The following is a 19,469-nucleotide window of genomic DNA, read 5'->3' on the forward strand; positions in this document are numbered from 1 at the left end:
TGGTATAAACAAAGGTGTAACAAACTCGTTTACAAATATACAATACATATTTAGCAGAGGTAGACGTCTAAAAGTCCTCTGCGTCAAGTGCACAAACTTACATTTGTGACAATTTTAATTTTATATAGATTAATTTTATTTTCCGAACTTCTTCTGCTAGCTAGCTATTTTTTTTATAAATACTCTCTTTCCAAAGGTTGTCTGTAAGAGATTCTATTAGCGATAAGGCCGCCATTTGTACTTAGTTTTATTTTTCTTCATGTCCTTTCTATGTTGGTGCTAAAGTATTATAAATAAAGAATATAATAAAGTTTTGCGGATTAGAGTTAATAATAAAATAAAATGTGAAGGTGATTAACTACACTAATCATGTAACATGTTCTGATCTGGATCTACGAGGAAAACGACGAATCGAAGAGGAAAACTAATTCTAAATGATATTTATACCTTCATATATATTTGTGTTATAAATAATACTGATCGGTGTTCCCAGATGACCGTCTCACTTGCCCCCAAATTTTGCCCAAAATTCAGGTTTTGAGGAAAAGTCTGCCTAATAAAGAAATACTTTCTTATTACCTTTAAATACTTTCTTCTTATCTTGCCACTTTTTTGTTCGTATTATTTTATAACTTGCTAAAAATGATCGTTACATTAAATAAGTCCTTTTATTTTATTAATTAAAATAAAAACATCAACATAGCTATCTTTACGCAGTATAAAACAAAGTCACCGCCACTTTCCTTTCTTTCTTTCCCTTATATCTTTTGAATTAAGCAACGGATTTTAATGCAGTTTTCAGCAATAGTTAGAGATATTTAAGAGAAATAGAGATATTCAAGAGAAAGGTTTATATGTATATTATAGAATAAAACAAGCCTAGAAATTCAAAGATATCTATAATTATTCGCGGTGCGAAGCCGGGGCGGTCTCTAAAATTTAAATATTGCGAGATTAATCTATATTGTATATAGCCTGAATATGTGCACTAAGTACTTACACATACAAAAAAAAGATTAAGCGGAAATACAATAGTATCAATCATCAATTGATCGATTGAAAATGATAATGTTGGTATGCCTGTTTATTTTTAATTCATTTATACATACATACTGTCAGATACGTCATGATAATTATCTTCAATCTCTACGCGATTAAATTCAGGAACTTTATCTTGATGTACTAACTGAAATTAAGTATTTGTATATCTATATATATTTAAAAAAAATTCTACATCCCTTGATAGCGAGAGCCGATTTCCATTACTCTTTTATTTTCGAATTAAATAGAACGTGTTTCTATTCTTACGGTAGGAAAAATTACGAAAATAGTGAAAAAAATTAAGGTAAAATTCTTAGATATTTTAATAACAATAATGGCAAACAAATCACCTGATGGACCCTGAATCGCCCATTATCTATAAGGTATGTAGCGACGTGAAGGGTGAGAGATTGCAGGAAAATTACAGGGTCCAGGCATGTATCCTGCGGAATGGTAATGCTTGGTGTGAAATTTGAGATATGCCAGTGAAAGAACAAGCTCCGAAGGCATGATTCCTTCTGAATTCCTCCTGAATGCAGCCCATGGTTAGAAACCATGGGCTGCATTAACAAGGGCGTCACATGATGACGTGATGTCCGTAGTGCTGTTCATGAACATAGTCATTGGTTATCACTTACCATCAAGTAACCCGTCAATTTCCTTGCCATTGCAGTTATATAAAAAAAAGTAAGTAAAACTATCAAAGTATAACGTCACCGGATTCGAACCTGGAACAGGAAAGGGTGGCAGCACGTTCACGCTATCTTTTTGTCGCCTCCGTTGAACAAAGGACAACGTCTGTCATTAATATGACCGACATATAACTACGTGTATTAAGTAGGTATATGTTGCTTTGTTCTAAACGATAATCTTTGTTTGATCCATTTAAATATAATTTTAGATGCGGGTTCGATTCTCGCACAATAATATATTATATTTTATTCCCTGCCGTCTAGTTCAGTATACAAATGCAATGGAGAAGATCTGGCAATAAACTCAACTTATTTTCTTTCTATAAAAAAATATATTGTCTATAATACATATATTTATGTGTGTATCAAAAGCATGGTAGAGTGCGTAACGTTTTTTTTTATTAAATAATATATTTTTTCAGCATTATTATAAAAAAAAATTCTGCACTTCATTAATTGTGCTACATTTTTTACTCCTTTGTCTGCGTAATTTTCGGCTTGAAGCAAAAATATTGTAAATAGAGATTATGTATCATATATTGTACTTCATATATAACTAAGTAATTACTTGGTTATTCTTCTGTACAAAGAAAACTGTATGTAGGACTGACGGTAGCGTGGAGATTCTTTGTAATGGGACTACTAGACACGGCTCGTTTACTATTTTATTTATTTATTTCAGGATAGTAGGTCCATATTATAAATACCTCACAGACAAACATACACGTGAAATAATATTACAATATTAATATATATATTTTAGTAATATTTATAATAGTAGACCAGATAAGATAATATTACATATGGTATGTTGAAACTAAAACGTAAGTCAAAACTATTCAACGATTCCACGATACAAATTCAAATTTGACAGTAATAAGCATTTACGTAGTTAACTATCTTTGGATTTGAATAAACAACATTTACATACACTTTATGTGACGTTTATGTATTATTATTTTAACTGGTACATTCGTATTCAAAAATGTTGTACATGTTTCAAAAATTTAAATATATTTTTATGTTCAAGTTTTTCATCAATATATTTTAATTTAGCACAGAAATTTGTAATTTAATTTCATATTGAATTGTTTATATAACAATAATATAAAATACGTATAATTTTACAAGTTGTGAAGAAGTTTTCATAAGTGACGATAAGAAATATATGTCAAATAGTTGTTGACTCTTCAAAAAGCCTCGAAAAATTATTAGTACAAAAAACTTGACGTTAATATGCAGCTAAAGTGGCATACATATATATAGAATATATGAATTTGATTTGATTTTATATCAATAACTCACTGTTGCCGACGATTTCCTGTATTTTTTTATATAAAAGAAAGCCAAAAAAGATAGATGCCCGTCCAGATGACAACCTATTTTCACAGACCTTAATGACAGTTTATGACATTAAGTTTCATTCAGTCGTTTTAAAGTAACAGACAGAGATAAGCAATTGTAATGTTAGTAGGTATTAATGGAGTTGTTTTTATTGTAGTATAAATATTTGATAAATAAAAGGTAGATAATAAATTCACGGTAATGCCATTGACCTCCATTTTGTTAAACACTTTTTGTTGCGATTGCACATAAAAAAATGTCAACACGCGAAACTCGAATCACTGTTTCCGTACGATTTAAATCAATTTCAAGAACACAACGATTAGATAAGACTGTCTTTAAGTTAAATTACTGTCAAAATATTATTGTTCCCAGCAAAAAAAAAAACAAATTTAAATATAAATGATGTTCTGTATGAGTAATAATTTAAATGATTCACCATATAAATGTATGTTAGTTAATTATAAAAACGTCAAACTTCTAAGATATTTATTTGGACTTCACTTGAACAGGATCACGATTATGATGACGTCATGCGTTACCATTTCTAAGTACTATCTTAGTCATGCCTTTTGTTTTATCGTGTGGAAACATCTTCAAAAAGACCCCCCGTCAGTAGGGTTACGAGGGGGTGTAGTATTCTTACGTACTAAAAAACCATACGGTGTACCTACGAGCTCCATTACAGGAGTCGCGAGGTCGCGTTAACATTCTACAACAACACCGGCTGCATTGAGTCATTCTGTAGATGGCGTTGGTTAGGGTCTGTCTCGTTGTTAGAGTGGCCTATTTCTGACATTGCTAACAATGGGGTTATTATTAATCCACATTACTAACAATCCTTTTCTTCACGGGCGGCCTATTTCGCCCTACTCATTTGTGAAAGTGTGTGAGCACACGCGCAGACTATTTAGTTGGGACACTGTCTCCCTCATGGCGAGCATTCCGGCCCCTGTGACGGATACAAGTGGGGCAGAGTTGGATACACCCCTGCCTCTATGCGCAGAAGAAGAGTCTCTTCTTCTGCGGCAGATTAGACCTTCGTTTTGCCCTATAGCCCTGTAATATATAACTTGCTGCGGAGTTCATAAATATTATTATGAAATTAAATATTCTGTCTCTACAACATCTTGTTTATGCAAAATATATATTTGATATTGAAACAAATTCTTAGTTAGGGAACGACATTAGCTCGTGTCATCCAGTCAACGAGGTGATTATTATCTACATCCGTTCATAATCCCGCCGTAAATCGCCCAAAATCCCTGATTATGATTTTCTTTGTAATCAATATTGCATGCCAAACCGGACTCAATTGCTTCTGTAGGTATTTTCTGCAACCATCTGTCTAAACAATCTATATATTATTACCATACAATGTCTCGGGCCAATTCACACCGTGTCATGTAGTTCCAAGCTAATACGCAAGCTAAGATGAAGTTGCGTTTGGCACAACAGAAGTCAATAAAATATACTCTATTCTATTCTATTCTATTCGAAGCAGAGCTTGTGTTATGGGTATTAGACCTCTCATATAAATACTTAAATAGTATACATAGAAAACACCCAGGCCGATACAAACAATCATACTATTAATTACAAATGTTTGTAACGTGCGAGGAATCGAACCCGACATCGGAAGTAAAGTGGTATGCTAAACCGTTTTTTTATTGATGGTTTTGGGTCTGTAACACTGCGACCTGCATAGATCTATTGTGCTCGCCCTTACCTTTTACCTAGACCCGTCAGGGACAAAATTGAAGTATATTCTTAGGAACAATAGTCTTTTTCTCCTCGGGATAGAGTGTATACTTTCTAAAGGAGGTATTTCGTTTTTGCAAGTATGGGCTACAACCACATAGGATGTGTAGTGGCGTTCACCGTTAGAGCACCGACACTGTAAATGATTTAAGAGATATTCTATTGTATTGTACGAGACTATATTGAATTTTAACGTATTGAATATATTTGTTTACCGAGATGTACAAAGTCTTCTGCGTCTTACCACAGTTCTTACACAAACTGCAGCTGAAATATAGCCGCTAAGCTGCTTGCTTCTTTATATGTGGGGCCGTTCAAATATTACGTAAGCAGATCTATTACAATTATTTACCCCATCTTTTCGGTGGGATGTAGCAGTAAATTTAGAGGACCCGACAAATGATATAAGTCCTCCGAAGTATCTATGCACGATATGTATCACGGGCGTTACATAGTATTGTATATTGCGTATATAACAGAATTTTTTTAGACCATGTTTTAATGTAATTGGAATGGCAAATGATAAATGGTTATTAAGCACTATGGGGGGAGGGGGGATATTTTGGATGACATGGGGGGTAGGGAAGTGTAGATGATGATTACGTCACTGGTAATTATTTACTTTTATACATGAATGGCAACCCTCACATTGTCTTTGCTAAAAAAACAATACATTAATTGAAAAATGTTTATGTAAACATGGGGGAAGGGGGTAAAAGCTCTGCTTATTTCTGCTGAGAAGGGAGATGAGGGGGGGGATTGGGAGATGAATTGTAATAAATTTGCCTACGTAATACTTGAACGGCCCTTGTCTTTTCGGTGGGATATAGCTATATATATATACTAGCTGTCCCGGCAAACGTTGTTTTGCCTTAAAAAAAAAAAAAAAATAGGGGTGGACTACCCCTAACATTTAGGGGGATGAAAAATAGATGTTGCCCGATTCTCAGACCTACTCAATAGGCTCACAAAATTTCATGAGAACCAGTCAAGCCGTTTCGGAGGAGTATGGGAACGAAAACTGACACGTGACACGAGAATTTTATATATAAGATATAGATATAGTCCTCCAGAGTGGCAGTACACGATTTGTATCACGGACCTTGCATACTATTGTATACTGCGTATATTAACAGAAATTTTTTTAGACCATGTTTTTTGTATTTGGAATGGCAAATGGCAACTCATTTGATGGTAAGTGGTAACTGTTTACCTACGTCTAATAGCACTATGACATCGCTTTATTACGTGACATATCACGGATACCACTCATGCGTTAAAATTACTATACGTGTCTTATATAAAGTGGAGTTTAAATGAGAATTAAAGACATTTCTACTTACTAAGATAATGCTATGCTTCTTAATGTAATTTTTACCATGTAAAGAAATAAATATGATACAATATGTAATTTTTTTCATATTATATATATGTACAGTAATTATAATGTATAATATATACAGTTACATGGTGCTACAACCTTCTAACTATACCCTTACGATCGATCCCCCGTACCATTCAAACGGGGATCCAAATTACGACGACCTGAGCCGAGGTTCTCCTTGCAGTGCCCTCAAATTAAAGTCGTATCCGTCAGATAGGAGTTGACCTTCAGCCGCTCCATGAGTCCTTCCGCGAGGAGTGGAATGAGTGAGTAATGGAGTGCCTTCTGTACTTACCTCTTTATCGGTGAAGCCGCAAATACCTTCTGCGGCTAACAGCATTAGAATAGTTAAATAAACAGTATGAAATTAGTAATTGACCAATTCTTAGTGTTCTGTTCAACCGAGCGTTGATTTCAAAACAAATGACCGAGTGTTTATAGTAGTTAAGTTAGTCACACGTACCTTTATCAGTAACGATTTCAGTTAATGCATTTGATTGTGACATTATTATTGTGAAATTGTATTTAGAGTTTCTTTCCATCAATGATTCATGCATTCTTTTGAGTTACATTGAGTTGAGAGTAAATTTATTTTATGTATATATTATCTGAATTTATAGGTACTATTTTTTTAAATTATATATGAACTAACTTACTTTAGAATAAAATAAATAAATTAATAAATAATCCTGGACAATTAACGCAGCGCTCTGTGTTCTGGTCCCACGGAAAGCAGATCTTGCGTTATGGGTATTAAACAGCTGATAAATGCTTAGATTATTTTTGCCATAAATTGATACATAATATACATAGAAAACCATACTTATAAGCACCGTGCGAGGAATCAAACCCGCGACCACCGAGGCCTTCAAATAATGTGTATGTCTATGTCTATGTTTCTTATTCGTATAGATTTTCATTGTAATCCATTTAACGGTATAGCCATGAAAATTCTAATGCTGTTAGCCGCAGCTGGTCGTTTCAGCTTCAACGGACGATACTTTGTCCGTTTATTCAAGATAATTTGATTGCTTTAATGCCTTATTTACTTTAATGGCTCCACCAATAATCATGGCATTTGGAGTGTATATAGTTTATTAATTTGATGATGATATAGGCCATGGTATGGTGCATCCGCCCGAGCTAACGGTTTACGCTGGCGGGGCACCAGTCAGCGATGATAAAATGAACTTGAGGTCAAGTCAGATATACTCGTACCATCGAGAGAGATTCTCCAGGAACTTATTACGGTGGTTTCTATGAGGAACCACCGTAGGTCAACCTGACATGGATATTGCTAGCAATCCTCTTCCCAACTATAGGCATTATATACTTCATGTTCCATTTCGTGAATGAACACAGACAGAGATGCTGCCAGAAATTTTTATATATGAAACTATAAACATTTACAAATAACTCGTTATTAATACAGATGTGAGCATAATTATGTGTACTTAGAGTCACTAGTAATATATTCAAATAGACATATTTACAATTTCTAAGTCGTCTTATTATCTGTTAAAGTATGTCACAGATTATCTACGACTATATATAGACTATATTAGAATTTAAATATTTCCTCTAGGGCACTTACCGATTGACATATAAATTAAAACATGAAAATATTTTCTTTATATAATTGAAATTACAGGATGAAATAATGATATCTCAGAAAAAAAAAACTATCACGAGACATCCGTTACCGATGTCTCATAGTCTTTTTTTTCAGACTCCGCAACTGGCCTTTATAGCTTCACCGGACTATAGGGAGCGAGTGCAGATGGCACTCAAAATCCGTGGAAGGACTTATGGAGCGGCTGAAGGCCAACACTCGCCTGACGAGGGCACCGCTAAGAGTTCGAACCTCGGCTCAGGCCGTCGTAATTTCCCGTTTGAGTTGGACGGGAGATCGATCGGAGGCAATCACATGTTAGTGTGATGCTGTTCATGTATATAAAAAAATGAATTGTGTCCCTGTATGTGTTAATAATATACGCTGGTAAACCTCAGAAAGATCAAATTAAGTTATTTTCTTATAGACAGACTTTGTACTAAGTTGTTTGCGGTTTCTTTAAACTATTCTAATGCTATTTGCCGCAGCTGGCCTTTACAGCATCACTGAACGATAGGGGGCGAGTGCAGATGGCACTCCAATCTCGCTGAAGGACTTATGGAGCGGCTGAAGGTCAACTCCTGCCTGTGTCATCTATTTATGTCTCATCTATTACCGTCTATATAATATGATATCATATAGTCTGTATATTTATTTATTTCCACTGTTACACATTTTTACAGGTCTCAATACGAAAGCGTAACTTCTTATATCACCTGCGTCTATACGCATGCATCACTCCATTATCATTAAAAAAGTGATATTTTGATGTAATTAATTATAGCTTATAATAAATAAGGCTTTGTGTCTACACTTGTAACATTTCTATCAACACTCGAGGCCCTTCCATTAGTACCTCTCCAGATAACATAGATTTAAGTTCAGTGCAAAGTTAGTCACGTTACGACTCCGCGTCGCGTTACTAATAATCCATGTAGCACACTACCAAATAAACTTACTAATGTACAATGAATAGTACAATTATTTCACCGGTATATACTTAGATATACTATAAACAATAAATTATGTAGCGACCCCTCATCACATCATATATAACAGTGCTGAGGTGATGATATAACCATCGCGCTACAGTTATGTTACTGAAGTCATTCAGCGAACAAAAAAATATTATATAGATATTTTTTTGTTTACTGGAACTGGATATAATTATGAGAGTTGTGTACTTCTGATAAGATTGTATATTTACAATGTTTGTTAAATATATTTACAATGACCTACATATATTGTAGAAATCACTATTTCGAAATGATCTAAGTAGTAGGGATGTCACATTTAGTTATAGGGCGTCACATAATGTTTTCTATCCCGACTTAGTGGTGGATAGGATATGTATTTTACTTTATTATTATTTTTGTTTTAGTATTTGTTTTATAGTTTTTTTTTTCTCTTTCTATGTGATGATTTCATCTCTAATTTAATGCATTGTTCTATTTACGTATATTTTATATAAAAAAATATATGTTGCTGTGAGCATCGTAACTGTTGTGTTGTGATGTAACAAATGTTATTATATTCTATTCTATACTTAAACCGAAACTGAAATGGTATGAGTTCGTATCTGACAGAAATAAATTTGTGTATCAATGTTAATGAATATTTCTTAGAGAATCACCGATGAAAATAGAAAATAATAAAAAATATTATACATCAAACCGTAATTATGACAAACACTCAGTTTATGGAAACATGGATAACAAATTAAATTATTAGAAGAAACGGCGAAAAACGGATGTCTCAAGTGTGGCATTCACAATGGCATTGATAAAACACAATGCCTCTGACTGACCCATCTAGGATAACAACCGTTAAGTTTCATTATTATTGTTGTCATTTGTATAACAATATCTTTGTTGAAACATATAACTTACATAACAACATGTTTATGGTTTAATTAAAAGGTACATCCAAGAAATCTTTCCTGTATTAATATATTGAATCAGGTCTGAACATGAATAAATTTATTACAAACTAGCTGTTAACCGGACTTCGTCCACATGCAATTTAATTCTCTTTTTAAATAGTTGAAATATTTTAAGTTTTAAGTTACTCCTTGTAAAATTAGCTATGTGCCAGTGAAACTCCATTCAAAAATTGGTCCAGCCGTTTCAGAGATTAGCAAGAACAAACGGACAGACAAAAAGTATGTAAATATTTGTATCAGTTGTCTTGTAGCTATAACATAAGCTCTGCTTAGCTTGGCACTAGATGACGCTGTGTGAATTGTCTAAGGTTAAGATTATTATTAATCTTATATGTAAATACCGTACATACTTTCATATGCATTTAGCAATATTCTGTTAATTTGAAATTACAAACAGACAATTCAATTTTATTTATTACATAGAATAAAACAAAGTCGCTGTCGCTGTCTGTCCGTCCCTATGTATGCTTAAATCTTTAAAACTACGCAACGGATTTTGAAGCGGTTTTTCTAATAGATAGATTGATTCAAGAGGAAGGTAGGTTAGGTTAGGCTAGTTTATTTATATATTTAAAAGTATCGCTCTTTCGACTAGATTGTTACTAATAACAATATTATTTACTAAACACGAATGTTTGAAACCTTTCCATTCATACGCAGTTGGTAAAGACATAATTACCAACAAATGCGTGAAATAGGAAAGTTATATAAATATAGCCCTTAAAGTACAAGATCAGAGTTAATATTGTGAAAGCTTCTGTGGCAAGCGTCGATGGAGCGTGACGTGGTTGCGACAACACCTAATTTTCACTTTTTTTTTACCACAATGCGGTAAACAGGCTTAGATAATTTGATAAAAGTGTATTAACACCCAAATTCTACTACGATTACTTTATTATTCTTAATTTCAGGTAATAATTAGCAATTTAATAGAAAATTGGATTAAAAGTTTTATTTTAACGAGATAATCTATAATTTCGCTAACTGTCAGTCCCAGTCAAATTATCAAGCGTCATACTTGTGAACGGGTGCTGCTTGTGGGGACTGGTATGAAAAAGGGGATTGTTAGTAATGTGGACTGATGATATTATTGCTAGCAATGTACTATGTCAGGTTAACCTCCACGCGGTTCCCCCTGGAAACCATCGTGATCAATTCTTGGTGAATTTGTCACGATGGGCTAACTGACCTGACCTCATGCTCATCTTATCATCCTCCACCCGTGCCCCGCCAGCGTAAACCGTTAGCGCAGATGGGTGCACCATTATCATATACATAAAAGAACCTATAAAAAATCAAGTCCTGAATAATGTTTGTACCGTGCGAGGAATCGAACCTGCGACCCGCGTAACGTATGTGATTAACCGCTAGACCACCGAGGCCGTCAAATTATTATTATTATTATGTTTTATTTTATATTATATTATATTAATACTGACATTATTATACAATTCAACTAAATAAACTCTTGAGCTCATTATTCATTAGTATAGATATAACGTTTTTATTTGTTTTTGTATCTGTTAAAACTATTACGTATCTATGACCCGAATAACTGTTGTACAACCGTAATAGTTATATAGAGTGATTGGAAAAATACTCAACCTAAAACGTAGGTAGTGGTCATTAAGTGATTTTTTTTGTGGGTTATAATAGAATGGTGCACCCGCCTGGTCTAATGGTTTATACTGGCGTTACTCTAATGGTTTATAGTGCCCTATTGGAGTTAGATAAGATGTGTATGAGGTCAGGTCAGTTAGCCGATCATAGTAAATTCATCATGAATTTACTATGATGGTTTCCAGGGGGAACCGCGTGGAGGTTAACCTGACATTGTACATTGCTAACAATGCGGTTATTCGTCTCATTAAGTAGTATGCAGCAGAGTGGATAGATGGCTTTGAAGCTGTAATGTGGAATAGATCTGCATCACTGATGTGTAGAATTTGTGGAAGCACCAACAGCCTACTAAACATTATGGTAAATAATAATAATAATAATTATAATCTCAGGACAATTCATACAGCGCCATCTAGACCCAATTTAAGCTAGCTAAATCTTGTGTTTGGGTACTAGATAACTGATACAAATACACAGTGTTTTTCGTAAATACATACATATTATACATAGAAAACAGACCATACAAACAATCATACTCATATACAAATAATTGTGGCGTGCGAGAAATCGAACCCGCGATCATCGGAAATAAAGCAGTGTGCTAAACCGCTAGACCAACGAGGCCGTGGCCGAAATATGTCGGATTCTCGCTCCAGAGGCACTGGACATCATTGCACTGCTGCGGACCCAGTGCTTCTGGACATGGACATGGATGAGTTTTTAATATTCAATATAAGTACATCATTTAAAAGATAACTAACCAACACTATTAACTTAAAACTAAAAACCTTAAAAAAATATAATATAATAATTAAAATATGTGAATTCAAATTATAAGAATATACATTATAATTTATTAACATAGTTTATAAGTCGCTTACTAACATAATATGGATGGATATCCGAATTAAATGAATAAATAAATAAACAAAATTAACTACTACCTGTCCATTTATGAATCATTCGACAATTAAACTACGTAGGTATACTATAATGATCGAGTTATATCATTATAAATGACCATAACAATTAAATAAACTTCAAGATTGGACTAATATGCAATTAGATAATTAAAAATGAATCAGTGAACGCATATTATGTACATTTACGAGGTGGATACGAAAGTAATAATAACTATAAAAATTTAACAGATGAAAAACATACAAGTAATAATAATAATTTGATTGTCATATATAGTACTAGCTTTTGCCCGCGGTTTCGCTCGCGTTAATTTATCCCCTTAGGGGTGGAATTTATCAAAATCCTTTCTTAGGGGATGCCTACGTCATAGTAGCTTTATGCATGCAGTCTCAGCCCGATCGGTTTAAAATTGACAAAGTTTCATACAAACTTTCATCCCTTATTTTATCCCCTTGGGGGTAGAATTAATAAAATCCTTTCTTAGCGGATGCCTACGTCATAACATCTACCTGTATGCCAAATTGCAGCCCGATCCGTCCAGTGGTTTGGGCTGTGCATTGATAGATCACTATGTCAGTCATCTTTGAGTTATATATATTTAGAACATTTTTTCATGTATAGAATTTACATATATTACCTTAACAAAAAAGAATAGAAAAGAAAACAATATTTATAGTATATGGGGCTAAAGCGATCTCTTACAGATAATCTTATTTATACACTAGCTACTCGCCCCGACTTCGCATGGGTATACATGTATTATATATATATAAACCTTCCTCTAGAGTCACTCTATCTATTAAAAAACCCGCTTCAAAATCCGTTGCATAGTTTTAAAGATTTAAGCATACATAGGGATAGACAGCGACATCGACTTTATTTTATACTATGTAATGATATATATTTTATCTTATGTATTTCTACATGTCTCAGTTATATTAGTGCACCGCCCACAATTTTTCTCTGAACCACTTATGGTTGCCTGGTAGATAACGCCGCAAGGTGTTAAGTCTGCCACATACACTTTATTTTTATGTATTAAAGTTAAATAAATAATAATCCAGTACAATTCACGCATCGCCATACTATATGTACTAAATAACTGATAGAATAACTTAAAATATGTATTTTCTTAAATACATATGTCTTAAAAAAAGTACCAAACCCAATGAATATAAACAATCATACTAATGAATGCAAAAGTTCATATCGTGCGAGAATCGAAACCGCAACTAACGGATGTAAAGCGGTGTAATAATTGCTAAACCTCTAAAGTCGTCTAGTGTGCTCATTGAACCTAAGTAGATTTTGTACAAAATTGTCTGGTTAACTTTGTCACATTAGCACAGTTACGTCAAGCAAATTAAGGACAAAAGTGGAATAGAGTCGTATCAACATTAAAAAAAAAGTTTATCGTGAGAATGAGGGAGCTCTATGGATAAGATGATGGCTTATAAATGGAGAATGCATGAACTCTGTCTATGAATTATACTGGCTTGATATAAATACATATTTTTTTTTTGTAAACACATCTATAATATTGATCACATCACACACATTTCACACATCTATAATATACATCATTAATTTTATAAATTTGAAGAATTTGTTTATTAGAACGCGGTAATCTCAGTAGCTACTAGTTCGAATTGAAAACTTATTTTTGTGTTGGATAGTCCATTTATCGAGGAGGCTTTAAGTATATATAATATTACGCTATGACCAATAGAAGCGAAACATCAGTGAAAAATGTTGCGAAAACAAAGTAACCCCGCGTACGAATTCGCGGGCACAGCTAGTAGTACACAATATAAATAGAAAATCTAATATTATTACCCATAACAAATTTTGTTTAGTCTAAACACACATATCAAAATATACATAAAATTACATTATGAGTACAATACATACATACATTATATTTTTAGTTGGCAACATGGCCGACGTTCAGCATATTCCGTGATACCTGACTATTATTGATACTTATCATCATTTACATTACCATTCCGGTAAAGGAAAGAGACTATTTTTAAACAGTTTGGATATAAAAATAGAAATAATCTTTATTCAAATAAACTTAACATAAGCGCATTGGAATACTCATATTTTTTATTCTGCCACTTATTCGGTACGCAGACTCATCACAAGATGAATGAGCAAGAAACGAAGTTACTATTAGGTTTACTATTCAGGCGTGTTAACGTGATAATAATCACATTAATATGAAATATTCTTGACCTCCAAGCCAATTCCCTTGTTAAGGAACATGAAAGACATCACAAGAAGAGTGAGCAAGAAACGTGTAAATAAAAGTTACTACTGGGTTTACTATTCAAGCGTGTTAACGTGATAATAATCACATTAATACGAAATATACGTGACCTCCAAGCCAATTCCCTTGCTAAGGAACGTGAAAGACGACACAGGATCTTAAAGTATCCTGCTTGTCGAGTTAACCGCCAGTCGAGTTAAGAGGAGTGTGTCCGCGCAATAAAATTACTATAGATATTCGTACTATAGATAATCCGTCATACTCGTGAACAGACGTAAGTACTGCTTGTAAGGACTAGTTTGCTCTGATCACTACGACTAAGTTCATCTTATTTATTAATTTACCTAATTGTTTGTGTATTATTTTGATTCTAATTAATTAGTGCTAGTTGGTAGTTTGTTTGACTTTTACACATTGAAACTTTAAAATGTAAAGTTACAATATTTATTTAAAAGAACAACATACAAGTTTCTAGCGTTGTGATGAACAAATGAACAAATATTTCATAATCCAGTGCAGTTTTTTTTATGAAATTCTAGTTTTAAGTTGTGTAATTCTAAAACAAACTAAAGTATAAAATAAAATCTGTCTCGTGAGAAATTCGAGAAAGCCAAATATATCGAATTCGATTCGAAATAGTTGCCTGTCCTATGGACAAAATTTCATTGAGTTTGATTAGTTATTGTAGAAAATTTTCATAGTAGCACGTTTTGTATGGAGATGGGTCGGTGTTGTATACTGTACTGGGTAATCAGAAATCTATTTTTATTCTAAATTTGTATTTAAATTTATATGTAGTTGTTTTATTGCACATTTTGTTTATACTGCACTGACACTCGACAATCGTTCCTAATCCTATCTCGGTATTCAAAGTCTTTTCTGTATTTTCTTATTGCCTATTTACATATAATATAAAACTACAACAGTCGGCTACATGCAGCCTTAACTGCGTTGACAGTTTAGCGACGTATGTTGTGTTAACATCTCTTTGTCACGTGTCAACTACTAAACTAAATGACAGGAATTATAGCTATCAAAATTGTAGAATTTTGATAGCTATAATTCCTGTCATCCAAAAGAAAAATATAAAAATATTATTCTTTTAAAAAAATGTCAGTGAACTATAAGTAGGTTTCTTAATGTAATTGTACCTGGTAAACAATCTTACTGCCGTCAAATTTAAGACCTGCTTCATTACATAGTATAAAACAAAGTCGTTGTCGCTGTCTGTCCGTCTCTATTTATGCTTAAATCTTTAAAACTACGCAACGGATTTTGAAGCAGTTTTTTTAAACGATAAAGTGATTCTAGAGGAATGTTTATATATATATAATACATGTACACCCGTTCCTTCTCCAGTTCATGGATTATAGTGAGATTTTATTACAATAATTTTCAATTGTTTTCCATTCATTAAACAAATTAAACAATTAATCAATTATTATCTATCGATTCTCTATCTCGATATCTCGTTATCTTTTACCAACGTTATCTTTTAGTAATTAATATATTAATCACTTTCCTTTTTATATACTTGGAAATATAAATATAGACACTGAGTATAATTGTTAGTATTTATGTAACTGAATACTGGATATCTCCACAGATATTGCAATTAACAATCTTTACGAAAGTTCCGTACCTATTTATTATTACTTATTATTTTCTTTTTTCATCATCATCTGCTTCTTCCTTATCCCATTTATTGGTGGTCGGCGTAATATGTTTTTCTCTTCCATTCATCCCTGTTCGCAGTCATCGCGTTATTTTCTTCCTTTCTTACCATATCATCTTTCACACAGTCCATCCATCTCTTTTTCGGCCTTCCTCTGCCCTTATAACCATCCACATTAATATGTAACACCTTTTTTAAAATATTATCCTCGTTCCTACGCATTACATGTCCATACCATACTTATTATTTTCTTTTTTCATTCTGTATATTTTATTATGTGTCTGTATACCAAATATCATTAAATATCAAGGGCTGAAGATCGTGCTCAGTGGCGTGCCTTGGGAATGACATGACATAGGTCTTTACCTATGTCCAGCAGTGGACTGCCATGGCTGGACAGGTCTCCGAAGTAGACTGATGATGATGATGATGAAGTACTTTTGACGAATTATAAGTTTATAACTATTTTTGATATGTTACTTACATATTATATAGTACGTATAGGATACAACATTGTACAACGAACAACAAACAAGTGACTTTCTACAGTTCAAACAATCATGCCCATATTTTTTATCACTTTGTATGGAATCAACGTGTCGCATCATTAAAGGAAACAATAGCCAATTATTTCTGTAATATCTGTGTGTAGTTTTAGTGTTTTTACAATTATATACTTACACCCTTTCTCTTTGAGATGAACAGAACATTGATTAAAAATTGACAATTACTCTTTATCGAAATAAAAAAAAAATAAGGGGAATTTTTCATGTGTTGTATACCTCGGTACTATGTTACGTATAACACTTTTTTTTACAAGTAACTATATGCTTTATAACCTCTTTGTTATATCAGATATTCATTGTTTATGAACCAATTTTTTTTATTTACTATACATCTCACCGAAATTTCATCAGAATTGGTTCAGTAGTTTGAAGCGAGGCAGTCGACCTGACATTGCTAGCCATTGCTATGTCAGCAATGTCAGGTCGCGGCTGGCTCACAGGTTAAGACCTAAATTAAAACTAGTAATCCCATTGGATTACTAGTTATTGGATTACTAGTTCTAATTTAGGTCTTAACATCGCAATATATAACGTAAAGATTAAAGACAAAAATTTGTTTATTTGGTTATCTCAACTTTACGGAACCCTAAAAATAGTTCTTTGAATTATTTATAGCCGTATATTTAAGTAGTTGATAATATATCAATTAATAGCATAACTTATTGATAGATTTGATAGATTTATATGAGATGTTATAACGATAGTAGGTAAGTTAATATATTACGATAAAGTACTATTCATAAAAATTATAAACTAAGTAAAAACATAATTGTTATTTATCGATACCACATATATTGTTATCATATAAAAAAACATTGGTGGAGAAGAAAATTATAATACAAAAAATATGACGTTCATAAGCGGATAAAATGTCCTACATGAATATATTTTTTTATATTTGAATTTGAATTTTAAAAAGTGAATCTATCATGACTTTGTGGTGTACTATCGCGACTTATATCTAAGAGGTCGTAAGTTCAAATCTGGCTGAGATAATACAAACTATGTGTATCAATGTATATCTCTCTGAATCTCCGGTGGAAGAGACACCAATAACAAACCTAAAATTAATCCGAGAGACGGCGATAAGTGCAACCCTTGCCCCACAAACTTTTGCTATTTGTACAAAAATGGGAAAAGTAGGAAATTCATATATTTCATACTTATAATATAATAATAATCCAGGAATTTAACATGATGGTTATCAGATGACAGGGTCTAGGTTAACCTGACAAGGTATATTGTTAGCAATGGGGTTATTAATCCACATTACTAACAATTAAATTCAGGGGGTAAAGAAATTGTCAGTAATCCAATTGCTAGCAATGTATTATATCAGGATACCTTCAGGCGGTTCCCTCTGGAAAACATCGTGATAAATTCCTGGTGAATTTGGCAGGATGGGCTAACTGACCTGACCTCATGTTCATCGTATCATTTTCCACTGGTGACCCGCTAGCGTAAACAGTTAGCGCAGAAGGGAGAAGCATGCCATAATCTTTAAAAAACAACAATCACCTTCTATAAGTTACCGTCAAGTTATCGGATTGCATAATCTCATCGATGTGAAAATAAATACAATTATCTCCGATCACAAAGTCTATGATCACGAGATAAAAATAATCAATAAGCATTAGGCAAAAGTAATAAAATTTATTTATTCTATCTAAATGTTATTTTTAATATTTTTATACAAGGTGTGACAGAACATGATAATGCAAATACAGTGATAACACTAGAGAATTTACAAGTAAATAATGCAAATGTGTTAGAATATATTTAAACGGCCTCGGTGGTCTAGCGGTTTAACACACCGATTATTTCCAATGGTCGCGGGTTCGATTCCTCGCCTCAAACATTTGTATTCATGAGTATGATTGTTTGTATCGGTCTGCATGTTCTATATAAGTATATCATGTATGTGTTTACAATAAATGTCTAAGTATTTATATCAGTTGTTTAGTATCTATAATACAAGCTCTGCTTAGCTTGGGACTAGATGGATGGCTTAGTGTGAATTGTCCAGGGTACCTCTTATTGTTATTATTATATATTAATACGTAAAGCCAATACTATGTACCCCTTTTTACAAAAAGCCCGGACGAGGGCGTATGAAATTTCGCACACTTATCATCAATACATAGAATAAAACAAAGTCGCTATCGCTGTCTGTCGTCCCTATGTATGCTAAATCTTTAAAACTGCGCAACGGATTTTGAAGCATTTTTTTAATAGATAAAGTGATTCAAGAGAAAAGTTTATATGTATAAAATACATATACAGTGTACACCCGTGCGAAGCCGGGATGGGTAGTTAATTGTCTATATAGAGATGGACTGCGGAATGCTAATATTTTTTTAAATTATGCCTAAAACATACATTAAATCAATAAAAAAAATTATACACAGTACCATGTATTTTATACACACACGTATATCCTCATTTGTTTGCTAACTTTTTTTAGTCAGTCTGTTGCTCAGTATTGCTGTCACATTTTTATCAGTATTCTTTCAATCAGTATTGCTTTGTCACATTTTTATATTACAGCCTGTATAAAGCAAGTTAATTACATTAACGGATCAACTTGATCATTAGTAATTATAAATTATAATTGATTAATGATATCATGATTTTATAGT

The 19,469-nt window shown here is 33.0% G+C and overlaps 1 protein-coding gene across 2 annotated transcripts in view; it reads left to right on the forward strand.

The window, feature by feature from the left end:
• The window catches only part of LOC131846229 (solute carrier family 41 member 1), a 76,318-nt gene that overhangs the window by 18,351 nt on the left and 38,498 nt on the right, over positions 1 to 19,469 (forward strand). The window lies entirely within an intron of this gene.

The sequence above is a fragment of the Achroia grisella genome, unplaced genomic scaffold (genome assembly GCF_030625045.1).
Source record: "Achroia grisella isolate CSIRO2021 unplaced genomic scaffold, CSIRO_AGI_Agris_v1 utg507, whole genome shotgun sequence".
NCBI classification, from domain to species: Eukaryota; Metazoa; Arthropoda; class Insecta; order Lepidoptera; family Pyralidae; genus Achroia; species Achroia grisella.